The sequence below is a fragment of the Nyctereutes procyonoides genome, unplaced genomic scaffold (assembly GCF_905146905.1).
Source record: "Nyctereutes procyonoides isolate TBG_1078 unplaced genomic scaffold, NYPRO_anot_genome, whole genome shotgun sequence".
Lineage (NCBI taxonomy): Eukaryota > Metazoa > Chordata > Mammalia > Carnivora > Canidae > Nyctereutes > Nyctereutes procyonoides.
In genome coordinates this window covers 18,862,720-18,878,689 of record NW_026575139.1, presented here as the reverse complement: position 1 = coordinate 18,878,689, position 15,970 = coordinate 18,862,720, and the positions used below count along the sequence as shown (strand labels likewise).

At 45.5% G+C, this 15,970-nt stretch overlaps 1 protein-coding gene and 1 long non-coding RNA gene across 5 annotated transcripts in view; one reads left to right on the top strand and one right to left on the bottom strand.

Annotated features, from left to right (window-relative positions):
• Nucleotides 1-3,835, bottom strand: part of STON2 (stonin 2) — a 145,539-nt gene extending 141,704 nt beyond the window's left edge. For 2 of the 4 annotated variants that reach the window (XM_055303652.1, XM_055303650.1), the window contains exon 1: nucleotides 3,706-3,835. The gene's annotated coding sequence lies outside the window, so the exon portion shown is untranslated. Of the gene's footprint in view, nucleotides 1-3,020; nucleotides 3,123-3,705 lie in introns of those variants that run through there. The other 2 variants (XM_055303649.1, XM_055303651.1) reach the window with 2 other exon arrangements.
• LOC129495888 (uncharacterized) lies at nucleotides 3,101-15,614 on the top strand. Its single transcript, XR_008661636.1, has 3 exons — nucleotides 3,101-3,238; nucleotides 14,518-14,695; nucleotides 15,032-15,614. It is a non-coding gene; the product is annotated as an uncharacterized LOC129495888 (long non-coding RNA).
• Nucleotides 15,615-15,970: the final 356 nt, after the last annotated feature.

The following is a 15,970-nucleotide window of genomic DNA, read 5'->3' as shown; positions in this document are numbered from 1 at the left end:
AGAATTGTGATGGATCAGGACTGGAGTTCGCTGACAGACTTGAGTGAGAGGTCTGGAGCCAAACAAAAGGGTGTGTGCTCCCTGATTGGGGGGGGGATGGGGGAGGCGAGTCAGGGCAGGATTACAAAGGGAGGGGATAAAGTAGCACATATGTTTCTTCTGTGAATCCGAGCTTCTTTCATTTCCTTAAGATGAGAATTATATCTACAATTTTATATAAACCCAGAGACTCAGTCACTCTTACAGACCCCATTGCCACTACCAGCCTTCAGCAAATCTGTCAAATGGAGAATGCTACAATCTTCCAGACTCTTCCTCCTTCCATTAGGCCCTTCTATTCAGGCCTTTCCCTCAACCACATCTTTAATTTCTCCCTTTAGTTCCATGGTTTTTGAAGTGTGGACTTTGGACCGACAGCATCAGCCTCACCTGAGCACTTGTCAGAAATGTTAATTCCCAGGTGCCACCCCAGACATATTGACTAAGAAATCCTAGGGGTGGGACCCACAAATCTGTTTTTCTCAAGGGCTCTGGGTGATTCTGAGGCACACTGAAGTTTGAGAAACACTGCTTTAGGTGACATTATGAAATAATGACTTTAGGATGAGAGCAAGTGCATTTTAGGAGGAGGACTTACAAAGAAGGGAATAATTTTCATATCAGTGGAATCTCAAGGCACATCACAGATAGGGAGATTTGAGGCTGCTGAATTCATTCAGGCCCCACCATCTCTCACTTTTAATTTTACCTATTTTCGTTTTCGACCCACATTGCCTCTAGAGACATGTGCTTGGCCCAAAAAATCTGAGAGTGTAAAATCCGAACTTAAAACCCTTCAGTGGCTGCTCTTTTGCCCATAAGATAAAGTTCCAAACCCCTGGCACATGTTCCAGGGCCCTTCATCATCTGCTCTGTGCCACCTCCCTGGTCCTGTCACTTCTGCACTGTCCCTTCTACTCAGCCATGCCTCACTTCTGCACTCTCCCTTCTACTCAGCCGTGCCTCACTGTCTGCAATTCAGAACAAACCATTCCCCATACCACTGACACTGGGTTGGGCTATGTGACTTACCTTGGCCAATGGCATAAGAATTGAAGTAATCTGCTACTTCTGAGCAGATATTAAAAGCCACATTTTTGTTTTATCATGTTCTCCTTTTTCCCATTCCCATAAATGAGATCGGTATTGTCCCTGAAAGAGGCTGTTTCTTAAGCCTCTAGGGGACTCAGAATGAAAAGAGATAAGGAACAGAACCACTGACCTGCACTGGACATACAGCATAAGTGAGAAATAAACCTTGTAAGCCATTGAGATACGGGGGTTGTTATTTTGCCTAAGCCGACCATTACGGCACACTTGGTCTCCCATTACCTCTCTGTCTGGAATGTCTCTCGCCTCTGCTCTTTCCTTCCAATCCTACCTCAATCCTATCTTCATAAGAAACTTGCTTATCATTCTGTATTCAGCTCAGGTGTTATCCTCTCAATCAAGTCTTTTTTTGTTCCTAGGTATAACAGATCGACTCCCACCTGCAGGATCCCCTTTGGATGCTACAGGCCTGTAACTATGTCCTTGGAACTTTGCTGGGGACTTTCCATTCATTAGTACCATCCTTAGAACTCCTCTTAAAAAAAAAAAGGAAAAGAAAAAAAAACTGAGCCCTCAGTTTTACAGAGTGAGAGACTTTGGCTCAGAAAAGCAAGGCAACTTGTCCAGGTTTCCTAACCATGGGCCACAGAAACAGAGTTTTCACAGAGTGTGGGTCTGGCTCTGAGCTCAGCAATCTTTCCTGGGCCCCCGCACACCTCCTCCCTCCTCCATCAGCAAGCTTTCAGATCCTCCCATTCTGAGCCAGTAAAAGTCTCCCTATCAACAATTTAAAAGGATGTGGAATTAATTTGACACTTGAAAGACTTGCATCTGGAAGTGGGCTTCTTACCCCCTGAGAAGATAATCACTTTCTCTAAGTGGATGGATTTATTCGAAGGCTCCTGGCAAATGCGCATTTTGTACCTTTCCCAGGTAGTGTGGTGTGATAAGACAGGCAGAGTCCCACTGACACTGCCCTATGGAACATTTGGATGGGTCCTTTCAGGTTTGTCATAAAGTAGGATGCTAAGTTCAGAATTCCAAGTAAGTCAGCCACACATTGATATTTTAGGTAAACGAACAAGGAAAAGAAAAGTGTAGAAAAGTGACATAGTGGCAAAGAACTGAAGTAGACCACCCAAGTCAGACACTGGAATTACTGCCTAACATGAGAACTACAATTTTAGGTTTCTAAGAGCTGCTGGCATTTTGTTGTGTGGTTGGGTTTTTTATTTGTTTTTCTCCTCCTTCCCTTTTCTTTAAACTCTTTTAACCAAGGACTGGAAAGTAGAAGAACCTTCAAGTCCTCCCCCATCAGTCATACCAATCAAAGATGAGCATTCAACAAAGAAACCAAGATATTCTCCTCATGCAACATTCATAACAATCCAAAACAAAATTTTTCAAGCTTTACAACGCTTTTCTCGGTTACTAATTGGAGTCCATTTATCTCTTCCACCATTCCGACAGGTTTTTTTTTTTTTTTAATCCCTCAAAGGATGTATTACCTTTAAAGGATCTCCTTTAAAGGTAACATTAATGATTGCATTTTTCCCCCTGTGAGTTCAGAGCTCCAAATGGTCACCGGGCCAGTTAGGATACATCTGATTTATTCTTTAAAAGACCATCCACTCTGAATAACAATAAGAGCCAGCAGTTATTGGGTACTTAGCTTTGTGTTGGATGCCCCCCCCCCCGTCCCCCGCAGTGGTTTATTTAATTCTCGAAACAACGCTATGGAGCAAATGCAATCATCTATCAGCACCTTTTACAGATTAGTAGAGTGAGGCCCCTGGAGCATGAAGGACCTGCCTGAGAGAGAGAGAGTCTGTCCCTTACAGAGGCCAGGAGCTGCTGCACAAGACGATGGTTAATGATTCACCCACAGCCCTCAGGGAGCTCCTTTCAGCAGGGGCAACAGATGCACTTACACATTCTCTCTCTCTTGCTGTCTGTCTGTCTGTCTGTCTCTCATCTTCAACTCTTCTTTACCCAGCAAGAGGCGGGTGTCCAACAAATTGCTTGGCAACGCGCGGAGGAAACTCCATCCAAAGCCCGGGTCTGCCGGGTCCAGCCGCCTCTGGGCGCTGTCCAGCGGGCAGAGCGCCTGAGAGGCCAGGCAGGGGTCCTGCCTCCGGACACCCCGAAGGTGAGGCGCCACGCCAGGGCCGGGATTTCACGCGGGGAGGGGCTGGAAGGGGGGAGGGGAAGGCACTGTGCCCGGGGACACCTGTTGCCGCCTCCCCACTCGGGCCAATAAAGATGCCGCGGGGACTCACATCTCCGAGAAGACACCCGTCGGCAAATAGTGTCCCCGTGTGGGTGAGGGAGTCGCAGGTGTCTTCCCCGACGACACCCCCCCACCTCGCCCCCCTCGGGAGGGCTCACTTCACCCCCTGCCACCCCTGGACGCCAGCGGCTGGTGGAAATGTCGCGCCCCCCCACCCCCGGGCTCCGACCGAGGCACGCGCGGGGGGGGGGGGGCCGCGGGGCGAGGGGCGGCACCCGCGGCGCTAGGACCCCGCGGCGGCCCGCCCGCCCCCGCCCCGCCTCCACCTGCGGAGCCCCACCGGCGGGGCACGCTCGCCCTCCAGCGCGGAGCGCGGGCGCCGTTACCTGCGAAGCCACCTGCACCGTCCGGAGTGCCGGCCGGAAGGCCGCCGCGGGAGAGCAGCCGGGCCGGCCCGGGGAGCGATCCTCGGCGCGCCCCGCCGCTCCCGCCGCCCTCCCTCGCGGCCGCAGCGCCGCCGCCTGCTCCCGGCTCTCTAGGCTCGCTCCGCGCCCGCCGGCTCCTGGCGCCGCTCCCGCCGCCCCTGATTGGCCGCCGCGCGCGCCCGACCCGCGCCCTGATTGGACGGCCGGGAGCCGGGGCGGGGAGATGGGCGGGGCGCCGCCTGGACCCGCTCCCGGTGCCCGCGGCGCCGCAGCCCCGCGTCCCGGCTGCACCGCCCCGCGGAGATCCAGGCACCGAGCCGGGCCCCTGCAGCCCCGCGCCGAGCAGTAGCGCGAGGAGCCTGCGGGTGGCGGAGAGTGGGGATCGCCTTGGGACCCCGCCCATACCCCATACCGGGGCTGGCGGGGTGGGGGGTGGGGGGGGTCCTTGCTCCTCGGGCCTCACTCCTACGTGGGATTTTGACTTCGTGTTCATTTTTATGCTTTTTGCTGTAAAAGAAAAAAAAGAAAGGCGTAGGACTGTGGCTCGTAAACAGCGGGCGCCAAATTGTGTGTGTGGACGCACGATCTATCTCCGGGTGGTCCAGCCAGAGTCGGCAGAAGGAAGCAACTTGTGCGAGGTCCTAATCGCATTAAATTAGGAGGAGCGAGAAAGATGGGGAGTTAGATCTTCCTTTACAGGGACCTTAATACCCACCTAGGGAAATAAGGCTGAATAATAAAGCTGATAGTAATAATAATAATAATAGTCATCCTAACTTTTCCCATGGCACATATTATTTGCCGGGCACTTTCTTTCCTAAATGCTTTGCATATATTAACACAGAAATACAGGAAACAGCCGACCCAGGGATGTCCCATGTCCTGCGAAACGTGTGGCCAAGTGCCATCGGTCTGGAGTGTGAGAGATTTGCATCTTGGAAGACACACCAGCAGTCATTCCACACTGCAGTGAAGAGGCACAAGTTAGAACGGGGAGAGAGAGCATCAGGAATTAAAATTGTTCTCCTCTTCCATTTCTTCTCCCATAGTTCTTTACCTCCCAACATTTTGTCTCACCTGAACTGGGGCTTTCTAAAGAATTAGAACAACCAGTCTAAATCAGGGTGCTGCCAGAACTTTGTCTTACCACCAATAAAAGGAGCCCCCTCTAAGCATCCGTAGGCAACAGTGAGTAGAAATAAGTAGCACAGTTTATATTTTAGCACCTTTGACGTTGGTTGCATGGGTGCCTTGAAACAAATATGTAACCACTGTCCCACAAGTACTTCCTCTAGTTCTATTCTTTTATGGTGACAGAACTCTAGAGTGAGAAATTTGGGTTGGAGAGAAAGACTGGAGACAAGACCAGTTTGACCTACTTTGTACAGCTTGATTTTTACCCTAGAGTAAGCTTAAGGAGCTCAAGACCCTAGGAGGAAATTAGCTTCATTTTCCCAGTTTATATCAATGGACGAATGATCAGTTCACTCTATATTGAAAAGATGGACCTGGCATGGGGGGAGCCCCACCCAATAGGAACAACAGAGCAAAATAGACTGTGTGAGGAAGGTTCTTAGACCAACATCCCTCTCTAAGCTGCAGGAGCACATGGAGACATCAACCCATCATCATTCCAGTTGCTCACTTTTCATAGCTGTGCTTTTGCCAAAGCAGAATTTCCATTTGGATTGGTTACCCTATCACTCCAAAGAAGCAAAGCTATTTTAGCTGGAGAATTAGGTTGACCCAAGATAATTTCTTAAATTGATAGCCCTGGTTGCATTCCACTAAGCTTGGCCTCCTGAAGGATGAGAATCAAAAGAAGAATGTGGATTCCACTATGTTCACTCTGGAATCTTCTTGTGGGCAGGAACCATTCAGATCTGTCTGTCCCCTATCTCATCTCACAAAATGCTTTGCTACGTTGTGCCTTCTGCATTGCATTTCTTCTCTGGTGACTTCTGTTTAGCACTCAAGACTCAACTAAAATGTCCTTTCCTCTGTGAGGCTTTCACTAACTCTCCCAGGCAGAGGTAGTGATCTCCTCACCCCTGTTATATAGTCTCACTACAGCACAAAGCAACAGTATTCTAGTGATCCATTTACGTGGCCCTCCTTCCAACTAATTAATAGCAATGCCTGGCCTAGTTCTTGGAACTCAGTAGTAAGTACTCAGTAAACTTGAACTGATGGTTCAGTTACAGGTAATACAAGTAATAGAGTGGCATTAAGAAAACTGGGGTCACACCCCTCTGCCGTTCAACAGGGCATCCTCCAGTTCCAGGCTGGCTGGATGTTTGATGTGAGTCAAAGTGATCATCCTTCAGTCTGATAGTGAATAGGCAGTTTCTGTAAATTAGGCATCATCAGATAAAGAGAAGAATAAGGTCTCAAATGTGCACAAGATGAAATGATACAACTGATTTAGAAAATAGTTTGGCCATTCCTCAAAGAGTTAGACAGTTACCACAGGACCCAGTAATTCTACTCCTAGGTACAGATTCAAGAGAATTTCAAATATATGACCATACATAAACTTGTACATGAATATTCTTAGCAATATTATAATAGCTATAAAATCAAAACAACCCAAATATCCACTAGCTGATGAATAGGTAAACAAAATGTGGCACATCTGTACAATGGAATATTACTCAGCCATAAAAAATGAATGAAGCCCTAACACATGCTACATTGTGGGTGAACCTGGGAAACATTATGCTAAGGGAAAGGAGTCAGACACAGAAGGCCCCATATTATATGTTTGCATCTAGATGAATTATCCAGAATAAGCAAATCTATATAGATTGATAGCAGACTCATGGTTGCCAAGGGGTCAGGGGAAGGAGAACTGGAGAGCGACTGCTTAGTGAATATGGAGTTTACCTTCAGGTTGATGACAATGTTCTAGAATTAAATAGTGGTTATGAGCTCACAACTTTGTAAATGTATTATAAACCACTGAGTTATAAAAAGCAAAACAAAACATGTGCATGGCAGGCACTCAAGGAAACCGTCAATGAAGGAAATAATTATGCTAAAAGGTTAGTAGCTAACAGTGTAAAAGTGTGGAGGAGCAGAAAAGCCTGCAAAACACAGTTAAAAGTTGACTTTCTCTCCCTCCCTCCCTCCCTCTCTCTCTCTCTCTCATGCTCTCACCTTCAGCAACCCAGAGGGGATTTACTCCTTAGACCTGCATTGTCCAATCAAACATTCTATACTGATGGAAAGGTTCCTTGTCTGAGCTATTCAATATGGAAGCCGCTATGCCCATGTGGCTATTGGACATGTGAAATGTGGTTAGGACAACTGAAGAGCTGAATTCTAACTGCATTTAAATTTAAATAGCCACATGTGGCTAGTGGCTACTCTACTGGCAGTGTGGCTTTTGCTGATGTAGAGGACTGAGGTCATCTTAACTGGGAGTGTGGAAAAAATACTGGAGGGTATGAGAGTGGGAGAGTCCATGGCTTTATGTTCCATAGCCCGACTCAAGCCTGTATCCACTAGAAATACTTCAATAAGATCTCACTGTTCCCACCCTTCTCCCTTCTATGAACTCTTTTTTTTTTAAGATTTTATTTATTTATTCATAGAGACACAGAGAGAGGGAGAGACACAGGCAGAGGGAGAAGCAGGTTCCCTGCAGAGAGCCCGACGTGGGACTCGATCCAGGGTCTCCAGGATCACAGCCAGGGCTGCAGGCGGCGCTAAACTGCTGCGCCACCGGGGCTGCCCCTTCTATGAACTCTTAATGAACTTCAGCCAGTAATACAGCATTTAGTTTTGTCTTTATGGCGAGGTGCTTCCATTCCACAAATATTTATGGACCAAGCACTCTGTAGAATTCTGTAAAGAGGACGGATCATGGACAACGTCAGCCAAATTCCAAAGGGTTGGTCTTGAGAAGGCAGACAGGGAGAAGAGACAAGAGAAATCCCTCACAAGGACCTGGCTCCTTACTTCCTTGCCTGCATTTCCCCCCCCCAAGAAACACACGCCTCTTTCTTCCCCCAATCACACACACACACACACACACACACACACACACACACACACACACTCTCTTTGGAGTGGGAAATCTTGCTATTAAGATGCTGAAGTGATGTTGAGGAATCTTTATTTAGATTTCCTGTTTCCAACCCAAGTCTTGTAACATCTTTAACTCCTTCAATACTCTTTCCAGTTCATGTTGATCTTTCACTTCTTTGAACTTTCATTGAATTTGAAATCGATAGAATGTAATGACTTTCTAAGTGTTCTTCCTTAAAGTGGTGTCCACACAGCAAGATTCATTTGTTGCACAAATGTTTATTGATCTCCTGCTTATTTTTGTGCCAGAACAGTCCTAGGAGCTGTGGATAAAAAGAGAGATGGGGACACCTGGGTGGCTCAACGGTTTAGCACCTGCCTTTAGCCCAGAGTGTGATCCTGGGGTCCTGGGATCGAGTCCTGTATTAGGCTCCCTGCATGGGGAGCCTGCTTCTCCCTCTGCCTGTGTCTCTACCTCTCTCTCTCTCTCTCTCTCTCTCTCTCTCTCTCTCTCTCTGTCCTTCTCTATGTGTGTGTGTGTCTTTCATGAATAAATAAATAAATAAAATCTTTAAAAAAAAAAGACAGGGTCACTGGACAGATTAGAGCCTAATGAAGAGGCACACAAAGAAATTGTTCTGCAAAGTTTGACCTAAATGCATAGGAAGGTTCACTGGAAGCACAGTGCAAGGAGCAGCTGGATGTATACAGAGAAATCAGGGAAGGTTTCTCAGAGGAGGTGACATTTAAGCTAAAGGAACTTGAAGGAAGAGTAAAGGTCTTTTAAAAAACATTTTTAAAAATGTACTCATTTATACCACCCACCTTCCAAAATTGGATTTTGGGTAGTGTATCAGTAGAGAAGTTTTGGGGACCAGAGTTTGAAAGAAGGAATTAACATCAAGATCCAGCTCAACATCTGTGACAATGTTTTGCATTGCTGACAAGGGTACTAACTGGACAGTCTTCTTGCTGCCCTCAAGGTTTATTCCTGAGTGCAAACCAAAATAAATATAAGATCAGGCTCTCAGATCTGAAGGCATTTAAAGTCTCTCACCTCTACTATTGCAATATCCTTCTTACCAGTCTCTTGTGTTTGATCTTCTCTTCTTTCTCAGTGTATCCCAAATCTCAGTCATTTGTGCCTTACTGTCACCAATCTTTCCATATCCATGCATCATCTGCACTATTATGGCCTTGTTTCCTTACATTGACTCTCCTCTTGCTCAACTTCATTGAAAAGGAGTTTTTATCTCATTATCATCCGTGTAAAACTAGTATCACTTGCCATAAATAGAATGTTAATCACAAAAATAGTACAATGAAAGTAAAACTACATTATCTAATCTTAGCTAGCTATTGTTGGCTCTCAAAGTTCTGAGTTTGAGGCCCTGCTCTTTCTCTCATAAAGAGAAAGATTATCAAGACTTAGAGAGGAATTAAAGACATACCAGCACCAAACTGATCCTTTCTCCTTGGCTAAATCAAACAGATTGAAAAAGAATTGCAAAAAGAGTAACTTAGGACAACAGCCAATGAAATTTAATGTCTCTTTTCCATTCTACTTACAACAGCTTCTGCACCAAATAAAGTCTACTTATGCTGGGTACAACATATTTGTAAACACTGTTCTGATCCATCCCTCTCAGAGCTATCAGAATGATCTAACTCAATGTAATTCTTTCTCTCCCCTATTCAAAAATCCTTCGATAGCTCTTCATTACCAAAGGGAAGAAATCTTAGTTCCTTACCATAGGATACAAGATCCTCCTGGATCAGGCTTAGCCTACCTCTCCACTTTCAACTTTTGTCATCCTCCTCGAACTTTATTCCACTAATACTGAACTATTTGCAGTTCTCAGAATGCACCATGGACTCTCATGTCTGTGTGCTGTTCCCTCTACATGGCATGCTCCCCAACTACACCCATCTTATCAACTTTCATTTCCCTTCTCTGCTCATTTCTATTTATCTGCCTGGTACCCTACAAATACCCCATCCGCCCGCCCCCCCCCCCCAAAAAAAAACACGATGTACCAGCTCCAAACTACAACAGAATTCCCTCCGAAACACACGCCTCTTTCTTCTGGGGGATCTTCCTCCATTGCCTCACCCATGTGTCTCTGGCAGGCACTAACAAGTTCTCACACCTCTTGTCACAGCTGATTGGTTTACAGGTGGGCAGCTAAACCAAGGTGAACCAGCCAGAGTTCCTGAGAATTTCCTATGAGGAGCAAAACATTGGAGCCATTCTTTCTCTGCTTTAAGATGCAGAGAGAAACAGAAGCAAGCACAACAGAGAGAGATTCTCCACTCTATTTGTGCTGCAGACCAGCTATTTCCTTGCCCCTCCTCCTTTCAAGTCATTCACCTTTTCCTGTTATTTTGTGAAAGAGATGCAACATCTTTACAGTTAAATCTTTTTCCTAAATTACTTCGAGTTGAGTTTATTTACAACCCAGTATCCTAATATATTCCTAATCATCCTTGAAGTCCCAACACAAATGTTACTCTTTTGTGAAGCCTTCCCTGACTTCCCAAGCCAACAAAGGTGCCCCTTCTTTTATGCCTTCCTGCATCTTGTAACACTGGACCCCATTTCCAGCAAGTATCTTTGCCATCTTGACATTTTTGTGTGAGAAATACGGTTCTGTCCTCTTTGCCTGTTTTGATTATCCCATTTACCACCTGAAGGGAAGGGAAACTTAGAACATAACAACCTATTGACAGAATGCCCTAAGTAAAGTCAATATTGAGTGGGACTTAAAAAAAAAAGGCTTTTATTTTTCAGCTTCTCCACTATGGAGAATTTTTTTTTAACCAAGTTGAATCCTAAGAAGAACTTTAAAATTCTGGCAACTACAAGAACTCCCTTCTGCTGCCCAGCCAGAAATGGACCCCATAAACAGCAACCACCAAGGAGGAGGTCACACCTGAATATGCAGAAGACAACATTCAGGAACACTGGGAAGGGATATTCAGAGAAAAAAAAGGAGCTCTGGGAGGGAAGGGACTTTAGGAGTCTTATGTCATTGAATCGCTGTGAGTGAGAAGGTAGATCCATAAGGGAAGGTTTTACACCATCCATGAATGCCCAACTGGAATCATACTTGGCTAAATAAGATTGAATTCTTTTAGGTAATTGATTGAATGTATGCACTTTTTCTAATGTTACTAGGCATCATGGGATCATATCTGCATATTCATCTCATTTCTAGACCTGGAAGCTCCTTTTCAAAAGAGATTCTTTCAATCTTGGCATGCTGGACATCAATGTCTAGCCCATTCTTGAATTGGACTTTGATGCTTATAGCCAGTATTTAACTTACATATGCTTTCTAGTTGCAAGTATCAGAATAACCAGTTATAATGGTTCAAGCAGTAAAAACGTGTAATATCTGACATGAACAGCCTCAGTGATGGCAGCCCCAAGGAATGATGCTCCGTGACATCTAAAGGACCTAGGCTCTTTCTGCTCTTCCACCTTTGGCTTTTTGGCTTTATCTTGGCTTGTTGGCTTGTGAACGCAAGATGGTTGCCACAACTCCAGGTATCTCATCTTCAGAAGAGCACATACAAGAAAGGAAGAAAGTGGATTGCACTGGGAAAGAAGTTTTCCTTTATCCAGGGAGGAAAATTTTTCTCAAACATCCCTTTCTCCCCATCCGGTAATCTTCCCCTTATATCCCATTGGCTAGAACTGAGCCACATGACCATCCCTAGCTTCAAGAGAGGCTAGTAAAACAAGGGCAATCTAGGACTTCTCCATAACTGTGAAAAGTACTTATATTGCTTGTAGTATTGCCCTAAGACAAGCAAATGGATCACTGGCTTTCCCCAAAATTTTCCTATTTTTGCTGGAGACTGGCTGGGCTAACAGGATTTTCTAGGTGGGATATCCCAAGCCTAGGCAAGGACCCAAATGTGGTACCTCTTCACACATTACCATTTCTTGCTTTGGGCACCCTTGGGCCCTCTGTTCTGCATGTGGAATTTATCAGAGGCCGGGAAAAGTTCTGAGATTCATAACTATGTGATCTCGTTAGTCGCCTGTGGCTGGATTCTCCATCCAGGAGAGTGACCTGAACCATAGATTGCTTCACTGGTCTCTGTGTTACCTCCTTTGCAGGATTGCACAAAATTGGGCTGCCAGAATGGTGCTGGCATGCTGATTTGGGGTGACTCTCACATCATACACAGGATGAATTTAGGGCTCTGGGTTACTGACACTTCTCTGCCAAATTTTGGCTTGAATTTCATGTTAGGCCCATGCATTGGTCTTGACTGGCCATATTCTAGCCTCAGTGCTGCCTCTAGTCTACCTGAGAGCAGCTGGAGTGGGGGCAGGCATTCTCCATTCTGTGCTGGCACTCAGAGCAGTTACCCCATCCTCTCCATGGGTTGCCCACCAGGTTTTCAGGGTTGGTGAGTCCCTCGCAGGGATTTCCAGCTCCACTATGCCAGAGGCCCTTCTGGTTGGGGTCCTCTCTTACTTCTGGCCAATGCAGTGCCATCATGCTTTCCTTGGTCAGTCTTCAGCCACATAGAAGAGGGATGGATGTTCCTTGTGTTCTTCTCATCCATCCTCTCCTCCCCACTGTGGGCGGTGTGTGCAGGCAGGAGTCAACACTGAAAGAGATAGCATTCTAGGAATTCAGTAATTAGATCTATGGAGTTCAAGAGAAGACCTAGCTGGAAGATGTGTTTTCTACCTTGATAAGGTTGCTGTGAGAATCAAATGAGATTGGACTGCTGAGAATTGTTTGTGGTATATACAACCGCACACAGATATTTGTTATTTTTTATTAATTTCACTTGAAATATAAGAAAACTGAAAAAGGAGGAAAGCTAAATAACCCCTGTCCCAAGATAAAGAGGCACCATGGGAATATTTTTGGAAGGGAGAACTCTGGTTTCACCAAGCCTGGGATTGACACCCAGCTCTGACACCTCCCAACTGTAGGATGCTAGTTTGGTTTCTGAGCCCCAGTTCCATATTTATAAAGTGGTAATAATAATAATAATAATAATAATATACATTAGAGGATTTGGGTGAGCATTAAATGAAGAGATACTTATTAAGAACTTAGCACCGGCAGCCCCGGTGGTTCAGTGTTTTAGTGCCGCCTTTGGCCCAGGCTGTGATCCTGGAGACCTGGGATCGAGTCCCACATTGGGTTCCCTACATGGTGTCTGCTTCTCCCTCTGCCTGTGTCTCTGCCTCTCTTTCTCTCTCTCTCTCTGTGTCTGTCATGAATAAATAAATAAAATCTTAAAAAAAATAAAAAGATCTTAGCACTGTTCCTAACATATAGTAGGTACTTGATAAACATTAGCTATTATTCTTATTTTACTACACAGATATTTGTAGCAGACCTACAGATCTCCTGGTACACAGCCCTGCTCTACACTAGAAATAAATAACAAGAAGGCATTTTCAAAATGAGATCGATAGAGGGGTACCTGGGTGACTCTCAACTGAACATCCACCTTTTGGTTTTAGCTCAGGTCATAACCTCATCGTCGTGAGATGGAGCCCTGAGGGCTCTGTGCTCAGTGCAGGGCCTGCTTGAGACTCCCTCTTCCTTCCCCTCCCCCCACTTGTGCGTGTGTGCATGCTCTCTCTCTTAAATAAATAATAAATAAATAAATAAATAAATAAATAAATAAATAAATAAAATCTTTTTAAAAAACGAGATTGACAGAGGCTACACTGATATGTTAGGGTACCTAACATTTGAGAGACAACATGGCAGGTGGGTAGGAGCACAGACTTGAGAGCCAGGAGACTTGGGTTGGAATCCTGGGTCAGTCAGGTAATGGTTTTAAGACCCTTGGCAAGTTGCTTAGCCTCAGTTTCTTCATCTGTAAAATGAGTCCTTTCGAGGAATGAATAAGTTAAGGTACATTAAGTGTTTAAAATGGCAGCTGGCATATGGTGTTAGAAATTATTCAGTACTGGGGCACATAGGTGGCTCAGTTGGTTAAGCATCTGACTCTTGATTTTGGCTCAGGTCATGATCTCAGGGTCATCAGATCAAGCCCCAAGTGGGTTTAAGATTCTCTGTCTCCCTGTCCCTCTGCACCTCTCCTGCCTTGCTCCATCTAAGAAGAAGAAGAAGAAGAAGAAGAAGAAGAAGAAGAAGAAGAAGAAGAAGAAATTATTCAATACTATTAGTATTATAATTTTGAATTCATTTAAAATTCAAAGCAGGGCAGTCTGGGTGGCTCAGCAGTTTAGTGCCGCCTTCAGCCCAGAGTATGATCCTAGAGACCCAGGATCAAGTCCCACATTGGGTTCCCTGTATGGAGCCTGCCTCTCCCTTTGCCTGTGTCTCTGCCTCTCTCTCTCTCTCTCTCTCTCTCTCTCTGTATCTCATGAATAAATAAATAAAATCTATAAAATCTTTTTAAAAAAATTCAAAGCAAGGTTTGAATTGGCTTTTATTCAAGGGGCCTATATTTTAGTAACGGGAAAAAAAAAACAGACATACACCCCATGTCTTTATGCCATTGCCTATGCTGTCCCCTTTGCCTGAAATCCCTCCTTTTGATCCATAAAACCACTACATATTCTCCACTCCCCCAGGGCCAGGGCTTATTCTCTCATGCTCCCATCTTTCAAATGTGACTGCTGTCTCCTTTTGAGTTATCTATTTCTTGACATTCCTGATAAATGTTTCTTCAACAGAAAGTTGAAAGAGAGTCAGGTACATGATTTTAAACTCTTATATTTTGCAGACAAATACAGAATTTTGGCTCATGGTGGAACTGACATCCTTCCCCACAGAGGATGAAGGGACTTGCAGAGGACTTCAGGAGGTGGTGCCTTGAGACCCCTGGAGGAAAACACACCAAGGATAACAAACAATTCCATTTAACTTGATGGAGTTCCAGCTCTCATGGCTGCAACAGTCAGGTAAAGTGAACCAGAGTGGGCTGAGGGTCCAGGAAAGTTTTCATCTCAATTCCGAGTCCGTCATTCAGTGGCTGGGTGACCTTTGAATCAAACAGCTGAGCCTGGTTTCTTACCTATAAAATGAAGGTAGTACCAGCTTCAAGGGGTAACCTTGATGATGAAATGAGGTAGTGCAATGCCTGGTATATAGAAAATGCTTAATTAATTAAGCGAATGAACGGTCCTTTTTTAAAAAACAAAGCAGTACCGTTATTGGATGAAGCTGCACTACCCTTGAAAGCACAGGATTGCTTCATGTTGTACATGACTTGTCCTTATCGGCATATCGTTCCCCAGATCCTGCGGGAGAGCCTTCACACAGCTTCCCAGACACTCCATCTGGGGTTAATCTGCAATCAAGAAGCCCAGGAGGGTGGAGATTTGGCAACCCCCTTCCCCAAACCCTTCTCCTCTCCAGCTGGCTCAGAAAAGCTTCACATTTGCAGCTTCCATGGCAATTACAAGAACCTACTCCCTCTTATTGTTTTTCTTTTCCCGATGATGGAGCAATCACATGATTTCAACAGGAAAAACAACTCTGGAATCAGAGGCTGTCTGAACTGAGCCACAGACTTTCTGGTCTCCATGTCTGAGTCCCTGGAGGGAAAAGACATTTGATGCTGGTGGGATGGGGGATGAGCTGGACAAGAAGCATGACAGGCATATGCTCATACCAGGCCGGCCAACTGAACAGGTTCTGTTTCAGGATTAAAAACAGTACAAACCCAGCTAGGAGCTCGTATTTACTGAGTGCTGAGGACCAGGCACTTTACAGGTGTTGTCAAACTTAATCATCACAACAGTCTAAAAGGAGTGTTTATTATCTTCATTCTATGGGTGAGGAGAAGGAAGCTCAGAGAGGGGCCTCTGAGGAGACCACACGACTCAAGGGTTTTGCTAGCGTTGTGCACCTTTTACAAGCCCTCAGAGCCTGTGTGTTATCTCCCGGCCCTACCAAACCCTAAAGAGCCCACAGATCTCCTGGGATCTCGGCGGGGGGGGGGGATGGGATGCAAGTTCTGAATCACTAGGTCCAGGATAGGGCCTGAGACTCTGCCTATCAATCTTCCAGGGGATGCTGCAACTCCAGGGACTTTTTTTGTTAAAGATTTATTTATTTACTCATGAGAAACACACACACAGGGACAAAGACATAGGCAGAGGGAAAGGCAGGCTCCCTGCAAGGAGCCGGATGTGGGGTTCCATCCCAGACCCCAGGATCACGACCTGAGCTGA